At 47.7% G+C, this 17679-nt stretch overlaps 1 protein-coding gene across 1 annotated transcript in view; it reads left to right on the forward strand.

Moving 5' to 3' along the window:
- The first annotated feature begins 12629 nt into the window (after positions 1-12629).
- Positions 12630-17679, forward strand: part of sema6cb (semaphorin 6Cb) — a 49143-nt gene continuing 44093 nt past the window's right edge. The window contains exon 1 of the mRNA XM_083678420.1: positions 12630-12701. The gene's annotated coding sequence lies outside the window, so the exon portion shown is untranslated. The remainder of the gene's footprint in view (positions 12702-17679) is intronic.

Genomic DNA, 17679 nt, shown 5'->3' on the forward strand with positions numbered 1-17679 from the left:
GCAGCGTTGCCATCCATCTCTACTGACACAGAAAGTAAGTACTGTCACGATTCCCCTTCTCTCTCTCGTCCAATTGGTTTGAAAACAAGATCAAAGGCTTTTCTTCAACTGTTACCTGTTGATGCCTTTGGTATCAGATATGGTATCACAGCAGGCTAAATACTATACATGAGAGTGTGTCAACAGGAGTACTCTTACCTTTTTTGCTCCACATCCGGTCGTTGGTACAGTGGTAACCTCGTACGTTGGCGATCGTGCCTTGCATTTTGCCTGGACAAAAATCACTCAAAACCCAACTGAGGAAGGCATTTAGCATAATTTCAACTTGACTTACCACACGAATGCTAGGTGTGTCTTCAAAAGAGACGAGCTTTAAAACTGGCAAGGCCAACTTTGGGGGGATTGTTAAACCAGAGTCAACAAGATTCTGGTGGCGCGAGATTGGTACAGTGGTGAAGCCAAAGATTAACATAACTAAGATTAACAGTGGCGTAGCACACTAAGGTGCATACCATATCATCGCAAGGTCCCTGGTTCGATTCCAGCCATCGACATATCCTGCATGTCATCCCTCCTCTCTCACCCATCCTTCCTGTCAATCTCTACTATCTCTGTCCCAATAAAGCAGAAATGCCCAAAAAATATATTTAAAAAAACAAACAAAAAAAACATTACATTCTGTAACACACAAGATTAGTCAACGTTGTTCTCCATCAAACATGCAGGATAACACTTATCAATCATTATTATTATTGAGGATCAATAATAATTTCTATAAAACACTGTGGAGGTTGAATAATTAATGCTGACATACACTGACTGAGCACTTCATTAGGAACACCTGTACACCTTCTCATGGTGGAGGTGGTGTAATGGTGTGGGGAATGTTTTTTTGGCACACTTTGGGCCCGTTAATACCAATCAATCATGTCTTGAATGCCACAGCCTATTTGAGTATTGTTGCTGACCATGTGCATTATTTCATGGCCACAATTTCCCCATCTTCTAATGGCTACTTCCAGCATGATAATGCACCGTGTCACAAAGCAAAAGTTGTCTCAAACTGGTTTCATGAACATGACAATGAGTTCAGTGTTCTTCAGTGGCCTTCCCAGTCACCGGATCTGAATCCAATAGAACACTTTTGGGATGTGGTAGAAAGGGAGATTCACAGCTTGAAAGTGCACCTGCAGGAATTGCGTGATGCAATCTTGAACCAGAATCTCAAAGGAATGTTTCCAACATCTTGTGGAATCATTTCCATGAAGAATTGAATCTGTTTTGAGAGCAAAGGGAGGCCCTAGCCAGTATTAGTGTAGTGTTCCTAATAAAGTGTTAGATGAGTGTATATCCGATGGGTCCTTCAAGAGTCTCAAGTGTCGCAAGCCTGATGCTTGAATTAGACACAGTAATGGATGAACTAGATGAGAGTGGTCCTCGTCACTTGTTGTGATGTTTTAATGGCTTTCTGGATAACACCCATAGTTGATCACATAAGCCATAAGAGTGTTTTCCACTGTGGGGAAAAAGGACTCTTCAGAGGCTTTCATTCAAAGCTTACCTGTATGGGCCCGGCTCTGACGGAAAACCGACCCAAATTCATTGTGTAACAACAACACATCTGTTTTTCTGTCCCCGTTGCTGCCGCCGTATTCAGTCCATGGCGTCCTGATATACATGAGGGGTTGATGTTCAACGCCTCTCTTTTCATGAATTCCCTTTATGAGCGTAGCCTTTGTACTGTTATCCCTCCTTTGGCTGGCTATGTATACGTACGCCGCGGGCCATTGTGTAGCATTGTGCGGCAGTCAAAGTGAATGCAAGCCAGCCACTTACATTGTGGTTAAGCACTAGCAAGGAAACAATACATTGGCCATGTGGAGGCCATGCATAAAGGGGACGGGGAGAAGGGCCCTGGTGCCCTGGTGAATGGGGTCACTGGCAGTGTGGTGCGCCTGTGTCTGTGGTTCGGCCCTGACGTACAGTAGACGATGGTTTTATTTGTATTATTTCATGCCACAGTGACATCTCAAAGGGTAAAATGAGGAAGAACACCACTCGGAGCACAGACGTGAAACATGATCAGACCAGCGAGCTGAAAGGAGGGGCTGTCACGCCAATAGTGTGTGTGCGTGTGTGCGTGTATGCGTGTATGCGTGCGTGCGTGCGTGCGTGCGTGCGTGCGTGCGTGCGTGCGTGCGTGCGTGCCACCCACTCCCCTAGACAATTAAACAGCTGTCCCCCTCCCACTGGACTGACATACTGGCACAAATGTGTGAAATTCTATTCGTATCTCAGATGCTTCGTTTCCAAACCTTGTTGTTTCACTGCGGTTCTATTAACATAAAAGGCTCGACCGATTCATAACGGACATGCATTCCGTGCCCTAGTTGGCAGGGTCTGTTGTCCTGTCCCACGCATTACCAATACAGTTCTTTTAGAACACGACTTCAATGCAGTTTGCGCTGCCACTGGTGGGCTCTTGGAGTCAACACCGCACCAAATCAGCAGTTACCAGCATTGACACCAAATCAGCAGTTACCAGCATTGACACCTTCCCTGTATTTCCGGGGCCTAACGTGTGGAACACTGACCCAAAACTACTAACCACTTGCCTGGCTAATTACTGTGATATGCTGACAGTTGTTCCTGGCATCCTTTTCTGGTATGCCCTCTGCACCCAACTCCTCCTGCACTCTCATTTCTGTTCCCAGGGCCCATGTCTCTCTCTCTCTCTCTCTCTCTCTCTCTCTCTCTCTCTCTCTCTCTCTCTGCCAGTGCCCGTTATTTTCCCTTTACTTCCTCCGTTCCGTTCGTTTCTTCGTTCCTTCCTTCGCCGCAGAGGCGTCTTCCTCAATGTTAAACGAGGGCACGGCCACACTCGGATGTGCTGTGACAAATTGGCACGGGGGAGGAAGCAGATGGGGACTGGGAGGGGACTGGTTGTCACGCCGTTTGCGGCTGTGACATGAATTGATCAAGCTGCCGAGCCGCCACACATGCTCGCTTGTGTAATCCTAACTTGCTAACCCCCACGTGGGCACGCACACACACACACACACATACAGACGCACACACACACACAGAGGCTCGCACACACACATACAGACGCACATACACATACAGAGGCACACACACACAGAGGCACACACACACACAGAGACTCGCACACACACACACACAGAGGCGCACACACACACACACACAGAGGCGCACACACATACAGACGCACGCACACACACACACACACACACACAAAGGCACACACACACACACACACAGACAGACACATATACATACACACACACACACACACACACACACACACAGACAGACACATATACATACACACCACTTCCACACCCCCTTTCCCTCCCCATTGCTATCAATGATGTGTGCAGCTGAGGTGCCAACAAACTGTGACAGCCCGGAAAAGGAGTGAGGGATGGGGGGGGGGGTTAACAGAGAAAAGGAGTGAGGTATGGGGGGGGGGGGGGGGGGGTTAACAGAGAAAAGGAGTGAGGTAGTTAACAGAGAAAAGGAGTGGGGGGGGGGGGTTAACAGAGAAAAGGAGTGAGGGATGGGGGGGGGGTTAACAGAGAAAAGGAGTGAGGTATGGGGGGGGGGGGGGGGTTAACAGAGAAAAGGAGTGAGGGATGGGGGGGGGGGTTTAAGAGAGAAAAGGAGTGAGGGATGGGGGGGGGTTAACAGAGAAAAGGAGTGGGGGGGGGGTTAACAGAGAAAAGGAGTGAGGGATGGGGGGGGGGGGTTAACAGAGAAAAGGAGTGAGGTATGGGGGGGGGGGGGGGTTAACAGAGAAAAGGAGTGAGGGGGGGGGGGGTTAACAGAGAAAAGGAGTGAGGGATGGGGGGGGGGGTTTAAGAGAGAAAAGGAGTGAGGGATGGGGGGGGGGGGTTAACAGAGAAAAGGAGTGAGGGATGGGGGGGGGGGTTAACAGAGAAAAGGAGTGAGGTATGGGGGGGGGGGGTTAACAGAGAAAAGGAGTGAGGGATGGGGGGCATATGACAGACGCGTTTCAGACTAATGGTAGACCTAGGGGACTCTGGGGTTTCAGCACTGTAGGAACAACACAGCTGCACTGTGTACATGTCAGGGAAGGAGATGGCCTATTTTGCGCTGCGATTGTTGACGTTGTACCAGTAGGATTGGTGTTTGGTGTTTGGTTAACCTCGTTACCTTGTTCGGAAAGTATCTGCGAAGGGTTGGAGACCCATTTGAAATAAGAGACGCCCGTCCGCACGTCAGACCAGTCAGACACCTCATGAAAAGAGTCAAGACGATGCACCTAACAGCAAGCAATCATCTACGGCATGTACAACGGGTTCTCGGAATGTAACAGCCAATGAAATTGCGAGCACATTCTCCCAACGCTCTGTCCAGGTTCAATCCAACCTCAGACCTCCAAAGGAGGCGTGAGAACAACATGATTTGGAGGTACGGCTACGAGAGACTAGTTTTCAACATCAACGTCTCCTGTGTTTCTCCCTCACTACCCCCCCTGTACTAACCCTAACCCTAGAGACCCCCTGTACTAACCCTAACCCTAGAGACCTCTTCACCCCCACTACCCCCCCTGTACTAACCCTAACCCTAGAGACCTCTTCACCCCCACTACCCCCCCTATACTAACCCTAACCCTAGAGACCTCTTCACCCCCACTACCCCCCCTGTACTAACCCTAACCCTAGAGACCTCTTCACCCCCATTACCCCCCTGTACTAACCCTAACCCTAGAGACCTCTTCACCCCCACTACCCCCCCTGTACTAACCCTAACCCTAGAGACCTCTTCACCCCCACTACCCCCCCTGTACTAACCCTAACCCTAGAGACCTCTTCACCCCCACTACCCCCCCTATACTAACCCTAACCCTAGAGACCTCTTCACCCCCACTACCCCCCCTGTACTAACCCTAACCCTAGAGACCTCTTCACCCCCACTACCCCCCCTGTACTAACCCTAACCCTAGAGACCTCTTCACCCCCACTACCCCCCTGTACTAACCCTAACCCTAGAGACCTCTTCACCCCCACTACCCCCCTGTACTAACCCTAACCCTAGAGACCTCTTCACCCCCACTACCCCCCCTGTACTAACCCTAACCCTAGAGACCTCTTCACCCCCACTACCCCCCCTGTACTAACCCTAACCCTAGAGACCTCTTCACCCCCACTACCCCCCCTGTACTAACCCTAACCCTAGAGACCTCTTCACCCCCACTACCCCCCCTGTACTAACCCTAACCCTAGAGACCTCTTCACCCCCACTACCCCCCCTGTACTAACCCTAACCCTAGAGACCTCTTCACCCCCACTACCCCCCCTGTACTAACCCTAACCCTAGAGACCTCTTCACCCCCACTACCCCCCCTGTACTAACCCTAACCCTAGAGACCTCTTCACCCCCACTACCCCCCCTGTACTAACCCTAACCCTAGAGACCTCTTCACCCCCACTACCCCCCCTGTACTAACCCTAACCCTAGAGACCTCTTCACCCCCACTACCCCCCCTGTACTAACCCTAACCCTAGAGACCTCTTCACCCCCACTACCCCCCCTGTACTAACCCTAACCCTAGAGACCTCTTCACCCCCACTACCCCCCCTGTAGTAACCCTAACCCTAGAGACCTCTTCACCCCCACTACCCCCCCTGTACTAACCCTAACCCTAGAGACCTCTTCACCCCCACTACCCCCCCTGTACTAACCCTAACCCTAGAGACCTCTTCACCCCCACTACCCCCCCTGTACTAACCCTAACCCTAGAGACCTCTTCACCCCCACTACCCCCCCTGTACTAACCCTAACCCTAGAGACCTCTTCACCCCCACTACCCCCCCTGTACTAACCCTAACCCTAGAGACCTCTTCACCCCCACTACCCCCCCTGTACTAACCCTAACCCTAGAGACCTCTTCACCCCCACTACCCCCCCTGTACTAACCCTAACCCTAGAGACCTCTTCACCCCCACTACCCCCCCTGTACTAACCCTAACCCTAGAGACCTCTTCACCCCCACTACCCCCCCTGTACTAACCCTAACCCTAGAGACCTCTTCACCCCCACTACCCCCCCTGTACTAACCCTAACCCTAGAGACCTCTTCACCCCCACTACCCCCCCTGTACTAACCCTAACCCTAGAGACCTCTTCACCCCCACTACCCCCCCTGTACTAACCCTAACCCTAGAGACCTCTTCACCCCCACTACCCCCCCTGTACTAACCCTAACCCTAGAGACCTCTTCACCCCCACTACCCCCCCTGTACTAACCCTAACCCTAGAGACCTCTTCACCCCCACTACCCCCCTGTACTAACCCTAACCCTAGAGACCTCTTCACCCCCACTACCCCCCCTGTACTAACCCTAACCCTAGAGACCTCTTCACCCCCACTACCCCCCCTATACTAACCCTAACCCTAGAGACCTCTTCACCCCCACTACCCCCCCTATACTAACCCTAACCCTAGAGACCTCTTCACCCCCACTACCCCCCCTGTACTAACCCTAACCCTAGAGACCTCTTCACCCCCACTACCCCCCCTGTACTAACCCTAACCCTAGAGACCTCTTCACCCCCACTACCCCCCCTATACTAACCCTAACCCTAGAGACCTCTTCACCCCCACTACCCCCCCTGTACTAACCCTAACCCTAGAGACCTCTTCACCCCCACTACCCCCCCTGTACTAACCCTAACCCTAGAGACCTCTTCACCCCCACTACCCCCCCTGTACTAACCCTAACCCTAGAGACCTCTTCACCCCCACTACCCCCCCTATACTAACCCTAACCCTAGAGACCTCTTCACCCCCACTACCCCCCTGTACTAACCCTAACCCTAGAGACCTCTTCACCCCCACTACCCCCCTGTACTAACCCTAACCCTAACCCTAGAGACCTCTTCACCCCCACTACCCCCCCTATACTAACCCTAACCCTAGAGACCTCTTCACCCCCACTACCCCACCTATACTAACCCTAACCCTAGAGACCTCTTCACCCCCACTACCCCCCCTATACTAACCCTAACCCTAGAGACCTCTTCACCCCCACTACCCCCCCTATACTAACCCTAACCCTAGAGACCTCTTCACCCCCACTACCCCCCTGTACAAGTTCTCTCCTGCTAATAAAATAAATATTTGTATTTAAAATAGCCTACTGGCATTACGACTGCCAATGGCCCCTGCTGTGTGCATTGATTACTTTGTCTTCTGATGACTGTTAGATAGATGATTCACTTACTTAAACAAATGTATTGTTGTAAGTCGCTTTGGATAAAGGCGTCTGCTAAATGCCATAAATGTAAATGTTTCATGTCGTGTCTCTGTAATCGTCAAAAACTTTTAGAGACTGTTATGCAGCCATATGTACAGGGAAGATGTAGCTCCTTCAACTGGATGTCTTTGATTATGTTTATTGATGACTCTCATCAATCGTTTAAACACATGTGGGTGGCTGGTTGGGATAATTGACGGCTCCTTTCACCTGGAATGTAATGCGGGAACTTTCCCACGATGCCTTAATATATTCCATGAACACACCGAGTTAAGCTCTGGATATCGATCCGCAAATGGGATGCATCCTGTCGGGAGTCTTCCCTGAAAGCATCTGTGGGATCCTCTATGTGGGAGGATCCTGACGCTCTCCAACCTCTCCGTATCACTAGAGACTGGGGGGGGGATTGGGGGGGTTTGAAGAGCAAAGCTGCTGCTGAACAGACGGAAATCTCACCCAACTGACTGACTGGGTTTTCATGTTTAATTCAGTGTTATGATTCCAACTGCAATATGAATGAGGGCAAAACAGCACAACATTGATGAACGAAATTGGATTCAGCCCCAGAATCCTCTGCTTTCATACCTGGAGTAGATGAATGGCAGAACAAAGCTGCTGCTGAACAGATGAAAATCTCACCCAACTGACTGACTGGTTTTGTTATTGATTTGGGTTTTCATGTTTAATTCAGGAGTAATTCAGTGTTATGATTCCAATTGCAATATGAATGAGGACAAAACAGCGCAACTTTGATGAACAAAATTGGATTTAGCCTCCGCCTTCCCCAGAATCCTCGGCTTTCATACCGTGCCAAGCTCCATCATCATTCGTCAACATGTTTCCTCTGTTCAGATGGATAGTGGCTCACTATACCAAGTGATGCAACCACTTAAGCCAGTTTAAACTTTTCCAATCAAAAGAATATGAACCTTAACCGGCATGGAATGTTTTATGAGGTGTCCACACACTCGTAGACACTCCAGGATACTGGGATGGATCCGGACACACAGGCGAGAGAAGCTGGGTGGAGGGAAGCAGCACTCCCTCTAGGCGATGACAGCTCATCCTCCACTGTCAGCACAAACAATCTGCAGGCCTTAGGTTACTCCCCCGTAACTTTGACTCTGTACTCATTGCCACACACAGCAACACCCGGAAAAACTCTGTGAAATGAAAGCTGCAGCCAGACGTGTGTATATAAATATTTTTCTCCAAAATGCCTCGAAAAACCGCCAAATGAGTTCTAACACTGTGAACAACAAGGCAAGTTATTTACAGACCATCTGACCTCCCCTACCCTAGCCCCCCCCCTCCCCCCGCCCGCCCTCTCTCTCTTCTCCTCTCCTCTCCTCTCCTCTCCCGACCTCCTGGATGAAGACATCAGATATCAGGGAGGAAATTCAGGTTTCGTGATTGTGGTTTGCTACACCCCACTAAACCACCTCCCAGGGTGATTCTATCCTGGCCTCTTCATTTGACGTCTACATAAATACACAACCTTCTGCCATTCCAGAAGGGCTTCACCAAGGTGAAGACTACATGCTAGAAGCCTAGTTAGCTAGAAGCCTAGTTAGCTAGAAGCCTAGTTAGCTAGAAGCCTAGTTAGCTAGAAGCCTAGTTAGCTAGAAGCTGGTTTTGCTTTCGTTAGCCCCATTATACCTCCTCAAGTATGTTGTTTATCACCACAATGCAACTGGAAGAAGATAAAGCAGAAATTTCATGTAGGTGGTTCTCTGTGTCTCAGTTGGTAGACCATGGCGCTAACAACGCTTAGGTTGTGGGTTTGATTCCCGCTGGGACCATATATACTGAAAAATGTATGCACTCACTGCAGTGTAATTTGCTTTGGAGAAAAGCATCAGCTAAATGGCATATATTATATATTAGTATGTTTGCCTTTAATCTGACCTTGTAAGGTCATGGAACTTGTTGTTGCTATTTGGCTTAAGACATCTACTGTATAGTTCTTATGGTATGGTTCCTAAGTTGAACTTAATGTATGTTAATTTGTTCAGCTATTGGATCATGTTTACTTTGAGGCCAACATCTAAATTAATTCATTATCATAAAGTTCATATTTGCTCATTAAAGTTACGTAGCTTTCACCCTTCAGATAACTCCCCAACAAATTAAAATTGATCTACTTGGACAGTTGGCTGTCGCCCAAAATAGAACATCCCTTTGTAGCTGTTGGCTGTTTGCACTTGTCATCTTGACATTGCCCCTTGTCTGAGTCTCTTCTTTATTTTATTTAACCCTAACCCTAACCCATTGCCCCTTGTCTGAGTATCTTCTTTATTTTTTGAAGATGGCCAAAGTGAACATAGAATAATTAAAAGAAAACCTATATAATTGATGGACAAACACAAACACTAACCCTAACCCTAACCTTTCTCAGAACATTATACTGCTCTTTTAGTACCCGTCTTGATGTGGTATAGTTGCGGTTGCATCGTCTAGTCTTTCAACAAGTGCAGTGGAACAGTAGTCTTTCATCTGTGTTTCTCTGTCAACATCGTCACCAATCTGACTACAAACTGTCATCAATCTGACTACAAGCTGTCATCAATCTGACTACAAGCTGCCTAACCCTAACCCTAACCCTAACCCAAGCTGCCATCAATCTGACTACAACCCTAACCCTAACCCAAGCTGCCTAACCCTAACCCTAACCCTAACCCTAACCCAAGCTGCCTAACCCTAACCCTAACCCAAGCTGCCTAACCCTAACCCTAACCCAACCCTAACCCTAACCCTAACCCAAGCTGCCTAACCCTAACCCTAACCCAAGCTGCCTAACCCTAACCCTAACCCTAACCCAAGCTGCCTAACCCTAACCCTAACCCAACCCTAACCCTAACCCTAACCCAAGCTGCCTAACCCTAACCCTAACCCTAACCCAAGCTGCCTAACCCTAACCCTAACCCTAACCCAAGCTGCCTAACCCTAACCCTAACCCTAACCCAAGCTGCCTAACCCTAACCCTAACCCAACCCTAACCCTAACCCTAACCCAAGCTGCCTTGGGCTAAACAAGGATTCCCTCATACTGTCTGTATTGACAGTTTATAAATGATCAGTTAACTAAGGATGCTGTGATTAACTCTTGGGCTTCTCCAATAAGCATCTCACCATTGGACACATGGAGAAGGAGCTATTCTGTAATGTACTGTACACAGTCCTCACACACTGTAGGTGGAATAGCTCACTGGTATGAAGTCTACATTATGCTACTCAGAAATGGGTTTTCGAGGAATCTCAGGACGCGCCTGACTAATAAGCTCAGAGTATAGCAGTTGTATCAGCACAGACCTCAAAGCTCTGGTTATAAAGGGACACAATGTGCTCCATCACTGAGACCACTGATTAAAAAGCGTACAAGTTACGGACATGGCGGCATGGGATATGGCTGCAGAGCTTTAGCACACAGAAAAGACATCTGCATCCGCCAATCCCAGGAACAGGGGGGGGGGGGCGGGGGGGGAGAATAACTGAGATTAAAGTGGATCTCTACCCGAGAGCCTGAATCCTGAGCACGGCTAATTTTAGATTTGCAAAGGGTTATAATGGAAGGTGGTCGTCGCAAGCTGACAGTGCCAGCCTTTTTTAATTGGCAAGTATTTCAAGAAAAAAATAGAAGGTAACATTGCCATTTTAGCTTATAATTAGTTATTTAATATCTGGTTCGACTGTCAGGTGTACCTCCGCTTGCTCAAACATGTCTTTATAATCGTAAACCTGAGCTGGATAACAAACTGGCAGAACATTGAATGATTTGTATTTTGGCTGTAACCTAGGAGACCTAGACCCCATTAGAGATGCCAGTCCATTTTGATTGAGGCTACATGTCTTGCTTCTTCTGGCACTGTGACTGCCGATGGCCCCTGGTCCAAGCATAGATTTGTTTTCTTATGATGACTGATCAATAGATGATTCACTTACTTTTTGACAGATGTACTTGTTGTAAATCGCTTTGGGGAAAAGCGTCTGCTAAATGTCAAAAATGTCAAATGTCTTCTGAGGTTACGGTGTAAGAGACCTTACTTACAAAGTGTACCGTCAGTTTACAAGACGTCGGCCGCTAGTTTCAGGTTTTACTAACCCTCCTTATGGAATGTTTTGACTGCTCTTTTAAAAGTGTCCACAGTTGCTAGTGAAAGTGAATAGGGGAAAGTAGCTGTTCCCCTGCACAGGGTGAAGAGTTCAAAAAACCAGCTTTCTATGCCTTGTTTTTTAATCAGTGTCCCCTTGTTTTTAATGCAATATCTACCATCCAAAGAATTTATAGTATGCATGATTACTCAGTGTAAATCCCATAGATATAAAATACTGTTTGATATAGCAGGGTTCTCCCTAGGATTTCTGAAAAGGATTGCATTATCAAAACCGACTCGCCATTAATTCCAAATGCGCAAAAAATACAGTTAAAACGCTGAATTAACTGAGGAACATAATAATGCTTTCACTTTCGTTCGTTACCCACCCTATTACATTCTTTGGGGAGAACCCTGGATATAGGATACTGTTCCATCTCAATGGTAAGACCTTTCTAGACAGGCACTAAAACAAATAAAGCATGAGAAAGATATTTTTGAAATAAGATCCCAAGTTCCTAATACATTAAAGGCTATTTTGACTGTCTCTCCGTCGACCTGTACATGTCCTGAAGCACTCCTTTATTTGGAACAGCTATTTTCTCCAAGCAGGGGAGTGTCGTTCTGTCAGGGCCTAGACAGTTTTCTAAGTATCTGACTTCTGAATTAGGCTAAACCTGATTATTGGAACAGCAGTTACTGCACCAAAAACAGCAGTAGTAAAGTCTCTTCTTCAGCCACTTTGAGGAAGGTTGTTTTAAGACATTGATCCAATGTTTAATGCATGTTTTCTTGTTTTGTGTACTTTCGTCTTTGCAGATGGTATCTTACAAGTCTCAGGCTGAAAAGGGATTCACACCGACCTCTTCACCCCCTACTTTAATGGGGGACGTCAAAAATTGGACAGAGAACAAACCCCTTGTCTAGCAATTATCCTGCATGGTCTGCCTCATTTACACTTGAAGTACAGTACAATATAGCCTCCATACTGTAAAAGCTCTCCATTGTGGAAAGAAAATGACTTACTGTAGCTATCCCACATCAAGGTCAAAGGAATAGCATGGTGGGATTTCTCAGGAGGGTTGAAAGTCATCCGACAAGTGAGCAAATAAGGTTGGTGGGATGAGGCCCAGAAATAGTTTGACAAACCTTATCGTCTGAGACAAATTAAAGTGTCACCAGCATGTGCGTGGCTGTTCTCACATTTCCTGCGATGGTCTGTGATAGGCCCTGTGCCGGTGACACAGGATGACTGACTGCCAACACCGGGCCGCCTGCAGACCAGAGAGGAGGCGTCGGCACTGAGGTAACAGGAGACGATATCTCCCAAGTATTGATTGGACCAGACGTCCAGACGACTGTCATACTGACACAGGCCAGTCTGCGGCTGCTTATCAACATGTCGTCTGTAGCACAGTCCATCTCTCAAACACACACACACACACACACACACGTCGCGCACACTCATGATGGAACACACTTTCCCATCACGCACGCGTACAGTACAGCAAACAAACCGAGCGCAAACACACAAACTAACACAAACACGCACGCAGACACACACACACACACACACACATGCAAGCAGACACACACACAAACACGCACGCAGACACACACACACAAACACGCACGCAAACACACAAACTCACACAAACACGCACGCAGACACACTCCGCCTCGTGTCACCGCAGGCACAAGAGTAATGGCCCCTGGTTCTCTCCGGCACACAGACTAATGAGAATCTCAAATCGGACAAGCAGAGTGCATTTATCACGCTCTCTCACTTAATGACACCGCCGCCCGGGCTCAGCGGCGCGCGTACACCACTATCTACCCTGTTATAGATGGGCTTGTTTCTCTCCCCTCTCGTGCCCATTATCATGGCTGCTAGCTCAAACCTTTAGAGGAATGAAGAGGGAGAGGAGGAGGAGGAGGAGGAGGAGGAGGAGGAGTAAACGGTAGGTGGTGGTGAGTTGGAAGGCATGCTGGAAGCAACAGAGAGCTTTTGTTTATGTCCCTCTTTCATTCTGGCCTTCTGTGCGTGGCTTCGTCTGTTCGACTCCGTCGGTCTCTTTGTGCTCGCCGCGCCGCTTCAGTTCTGACTTTCGGGACATCAAATGCAGATGAGGGGGGAGCGCGTCGTCTCGGGAACAGCGGGAGACTCGACAGATAAATACTACATGAGCTTTGATTCATGAGCTGTTTTGTTTGTTGTGGCGGAGTGGCTCTGTTTTCAAGCGACTTTATCTCGAAATCGGAAAGAAATGTCTGTAAAGGAGATAAAAGAAATGTCTGTAAAGGGCATAAACCTGAGTGTTATTTCAGGACAGCGTGAAGTCAGCTTGATTAGTGAGTTAGCCAGCAGACTTTCTTAAGAGGGACGTTTGCATGGTCTTAAAAGAGGCTACAGTTGAGTACTGGTTGGTGAGAGGAGGGAGTCAATAATACACTCTGTCTCCTCCAAGTTATGCCTTTTATGAATTGGAAATATGGATGTGTGTTTTTCTGAAAGCTGGCCAACGCATTGGTCCTGCTTTGTGGTTGTGAAATAAACCACAACAGAAGGTTCTCACCAGCATTCTGAATACCCCAACTGTATCCTTAACTTCCAGTTATCCAACTCTAGAAGAATAGTTTAAACCGTAATTAGTTGGACTATGCAGTTCCATGGCCCCTAATGACTTTTGGGGATTTAGCCGAAGATAACAGATTATCCTCCTTAAGTGCTGCAGGATCTATAATATCTACACTGTGATCAAGGCCTCGCTTTAGCAGCACACACACACACACACGCACACACACACACACACACACACACACAACACACACACAACCATCAGTCTCTTCACTCTTACCAAGCTTGGTCTACCATCTGTAGACAAAAGAGCGCCACCTAGTGTTGGCTCCGTGCGCTAAAAGGAGAATACTGTAGTGACTTCCATCCTGTGAAGGCTCAAGGTGCAGAGGCTCTCATTGGTCACTCTATTGACACCTGACGGAGGAGACTTGTTTGTCTTTCAGTGCTTCTCTGGCTATGTCATCTGGTTATGAACACAGTTTACCTGGGAACCATTACTTAGGAATTCTCCATCAAAATAGAAAATGTGACCTGTGAATAGGAAATGTATCCTGTTTTTACATTTTCTTCAGCAAGCACTATTTTGTGTGTATGTGGGTTTTTTCATTTTTTATTATTTTTTTTTTTAAATGGCTACATAATCTTGCACACTGACAATAATCGGTGGTGTTCAGTTTGGCTGTCAGTGGACCTGCTGGACTGAGACAGAGTAGGCCAATTGATTGTGTGGCTGATTCCAGATCATTGAGCTGTGAGCTGCGACATCACCCCTCCTCATTTACAGCAACCGGCTCTCCCACATCTCGACTCCATGTCCCCAGGCCATGACACGGCCACATACACCAATGCCAGAATTTGATAGCTCTTCAGACTGACACGACGTGGCCTTCAGCAGGCTGAGAGGAGCCACACTTCACTGTCTTTGTATGAGCTGCCCCTGGCCATTGACTCTTCCTGAGTGAGAGGGAAGCACAACAGCAATAATATGTCGGTAAATGGAGCAAAAAGCCTCCGGAGCGCCTTGAGATGCATCTCCATGACACCAGTGTGAAATGGCAGTGATGATGGCGGGGTCGTCCACAGCCATGGGCCACACCACCCTTCAGGGCAGGGATGCCCTGATAACCTTACTCCCTCTTTATTGACTCCCGCCCCCACCTCCCCTTGGGGTATCAAGCGTGTGATTGTGCTGTTAAGAGATGCAGGATGGTGGGTTTGAATGGGAAGATGTTTGATAATGGGATATATGTTCGGAATGGGACTGTTTGTACCCAGGACAATGATGAAGCGTTTAATCTCCCCAGGAACAGTGAGGCACGCAGGCATGATGATGCCATTACCTCCGAGGAGCATTCCTCTAGAAACCTCCGCTGTTCCCCTGATTTATATTTCCCTTCATCAGCATCGACTGCTCAGATTGGAAAAATCATTCATTTATAAAAAAAAAAAAGAAAGAAAAAAAAAAGAAAGAGGGCAACCCTTTTGTCCCCCGCCTGCTAAAGATGCGCTGAACATACTGCTGTCACATCAGCCTGTTGTGCACGCACACGCTTCTTCCTTCTTATTATTATTTCGGGTAATGTGACAAGGATGGATCAGGTTGGTGACGGCAGTGTGATTGCATCCGTTAACAGGGAGGAAAGGCGACGGGAAAGATCGTCACTGCTATTTATCTTCCTTTGATCAATTGTAAGCTACTCTATTTCTGTGTTGTGTTTGAGTAGGTGCCATGTGTACGTCATAAGACTACCCAAACGGGACACATGGCCATTAAACATAATAGAACAGAGCTTTTTCATAATGGGCACAAAGCAGCAGGCGTTAGTGAATGTCGGATTGACATTTCTTCCTCCATTCCCTGTAAAGTTCACTCACAAATTAATGAATGAATGCAACGCCGGAACACTTCAACAGTCATAATCCACTTTTTATCAAATGGGAACTGAAAGTTCTACAACATGGATAATTCATACCGTGTGTCGACAATTTCAAGATTGGAGTGAGGAGATTGAAGTGCAAACGGTACACCGATCTAATTGGTGCTTCGGGAGGTTCCATTTGCTGGAAAGCTTGGGAGATGAAGATCAAAGAACCCTCTGTTAATAGAGAAGTCTCACTCCCCTATTCTACCCCTCAACAGCTGAGATGGATGCAAAGGCTGCATGAATGCATGATAAAGGCGGCCCTCAGCTGATGCACCTTTCAGGCCTGTAATGAAAGGTTGCTTTCAAGATGTTTTTATAAGCCTTTTTTATTCTATTGACTGTGTGTGTGTGTGTGTGTGTGTGTGTGTGTGTGTGTGTGTGTGTGTGTGTGTGAGAGAGAATTGCAGAAAAGGTAGAGGAAATTGTGAAGGGCTTCACTTCTTTTATTCCTATTTCAGTGTCCTTTCTGTTTGTGATGAGACATGGGGAAGATGGAGAGGAAAAACAGTAACAGTGATAAGAATACTTACCATTGTCCTTCAAATCTGCCTCGCACCGAGCTGCAGATGGGTGGGTTTCCTAAGCTTTCTGCATTGGCAGCAGGAGGAGGGTTCACCAAGCCAGAGAAGCATCCACGGTGCTTAATCAGAGCAGTGTGATTAGGTGGATCAACATCTCACACACACACACACACACACACACACACACACACACACACACACACAAAGAGTCCAAATGTAATCAAAAGAAGGCCACTTAGCTCTACCCATCCACCCATGAGCTTGTTTCCTCAACCAAGGGGGTCTGGCAAAGGCAGAAAGACACATCTCCAACCCCCTACTGTACTGTACCTCCGAGCCCGAACTCGTGGGGGGTCTTAAGTGATAGTGGGGTCCGGGGGGGGGCACGTCCCCCCCCAGTAATAATAAAGGCCCACTAGAGGATCCTGAGCGATCGGCTGCCTGATGAGCACTGACAGCGTTGCCTGTTCACCTCTTCCTCTCCTCCCTTTCTTCTCTCCCTCGCTCTGTCTAGCGGTGTGGCGCGTTTCATCCTCCCAGCAGGAGTGTGGTGAACAGCATCTTCATCTGGCTGCTCGCCTCACTACGGTCCCCCAGGGGGGTCGGCAGTTCTGGAGACACGATGACAGGCTCCATCGGTATCATAGTCTACAAAGCGCGCGGGACGGGAGACTATCTCTGTTCCCATTGTCTAGCTGTCAGAGTAGAGGACACTGAACAAAAGCAGCATTGAGTGCATGTGTATTATGGTGCAGATACCGTTGGAAGCTTTGAGAACTGCTAACCTACGTGGACGTTTACAGTGTGAATACTGTGATTTTTAATTTTGTGCTAACGCTTTGCTTCAGTGAACACATACTAGGTACTTGTTTGTAGGTCGTAAGTGTTTGCGTTCTACCTAGCCTCTCAAGACATCAAGTTGCCCCTCTACCTGTGTAGTAATGCTGTGATTACTCTAGAAACAACATATGTTGATATGTTACATCTTAGGCTATGTCTTAACAGTCCCTCCTAAAGACCGCTTCACCCTCACTACCCCCCCTATACTAACCCTAACCCCAATCCTAGAGACCTCTTCACCCCCGCTACCCCCCTGTACAAGTTCTCTCCTGCTAATAAAATAAAATTTAAAAAATAATAATATAAAATAATAATAAAAAATAGCCTACTGGCATTACGACTGCCAATGGCCCCTGGTGTGAGCATTGATTACTTTGTCTTATGATGACTGTTGGACAGATGATTCACTTACTTAAA

Source organism: Argentina silus, assembly GCF_951799395.1.
Source record: "Argentina silus genome assembly, chromosome: 10".
Lineage (NCBI taxonomy): Eukaryota > Metazoa > Chordata > Actinopteri > Argentiniformes > Argentinidae > Argentina > Argentina silus.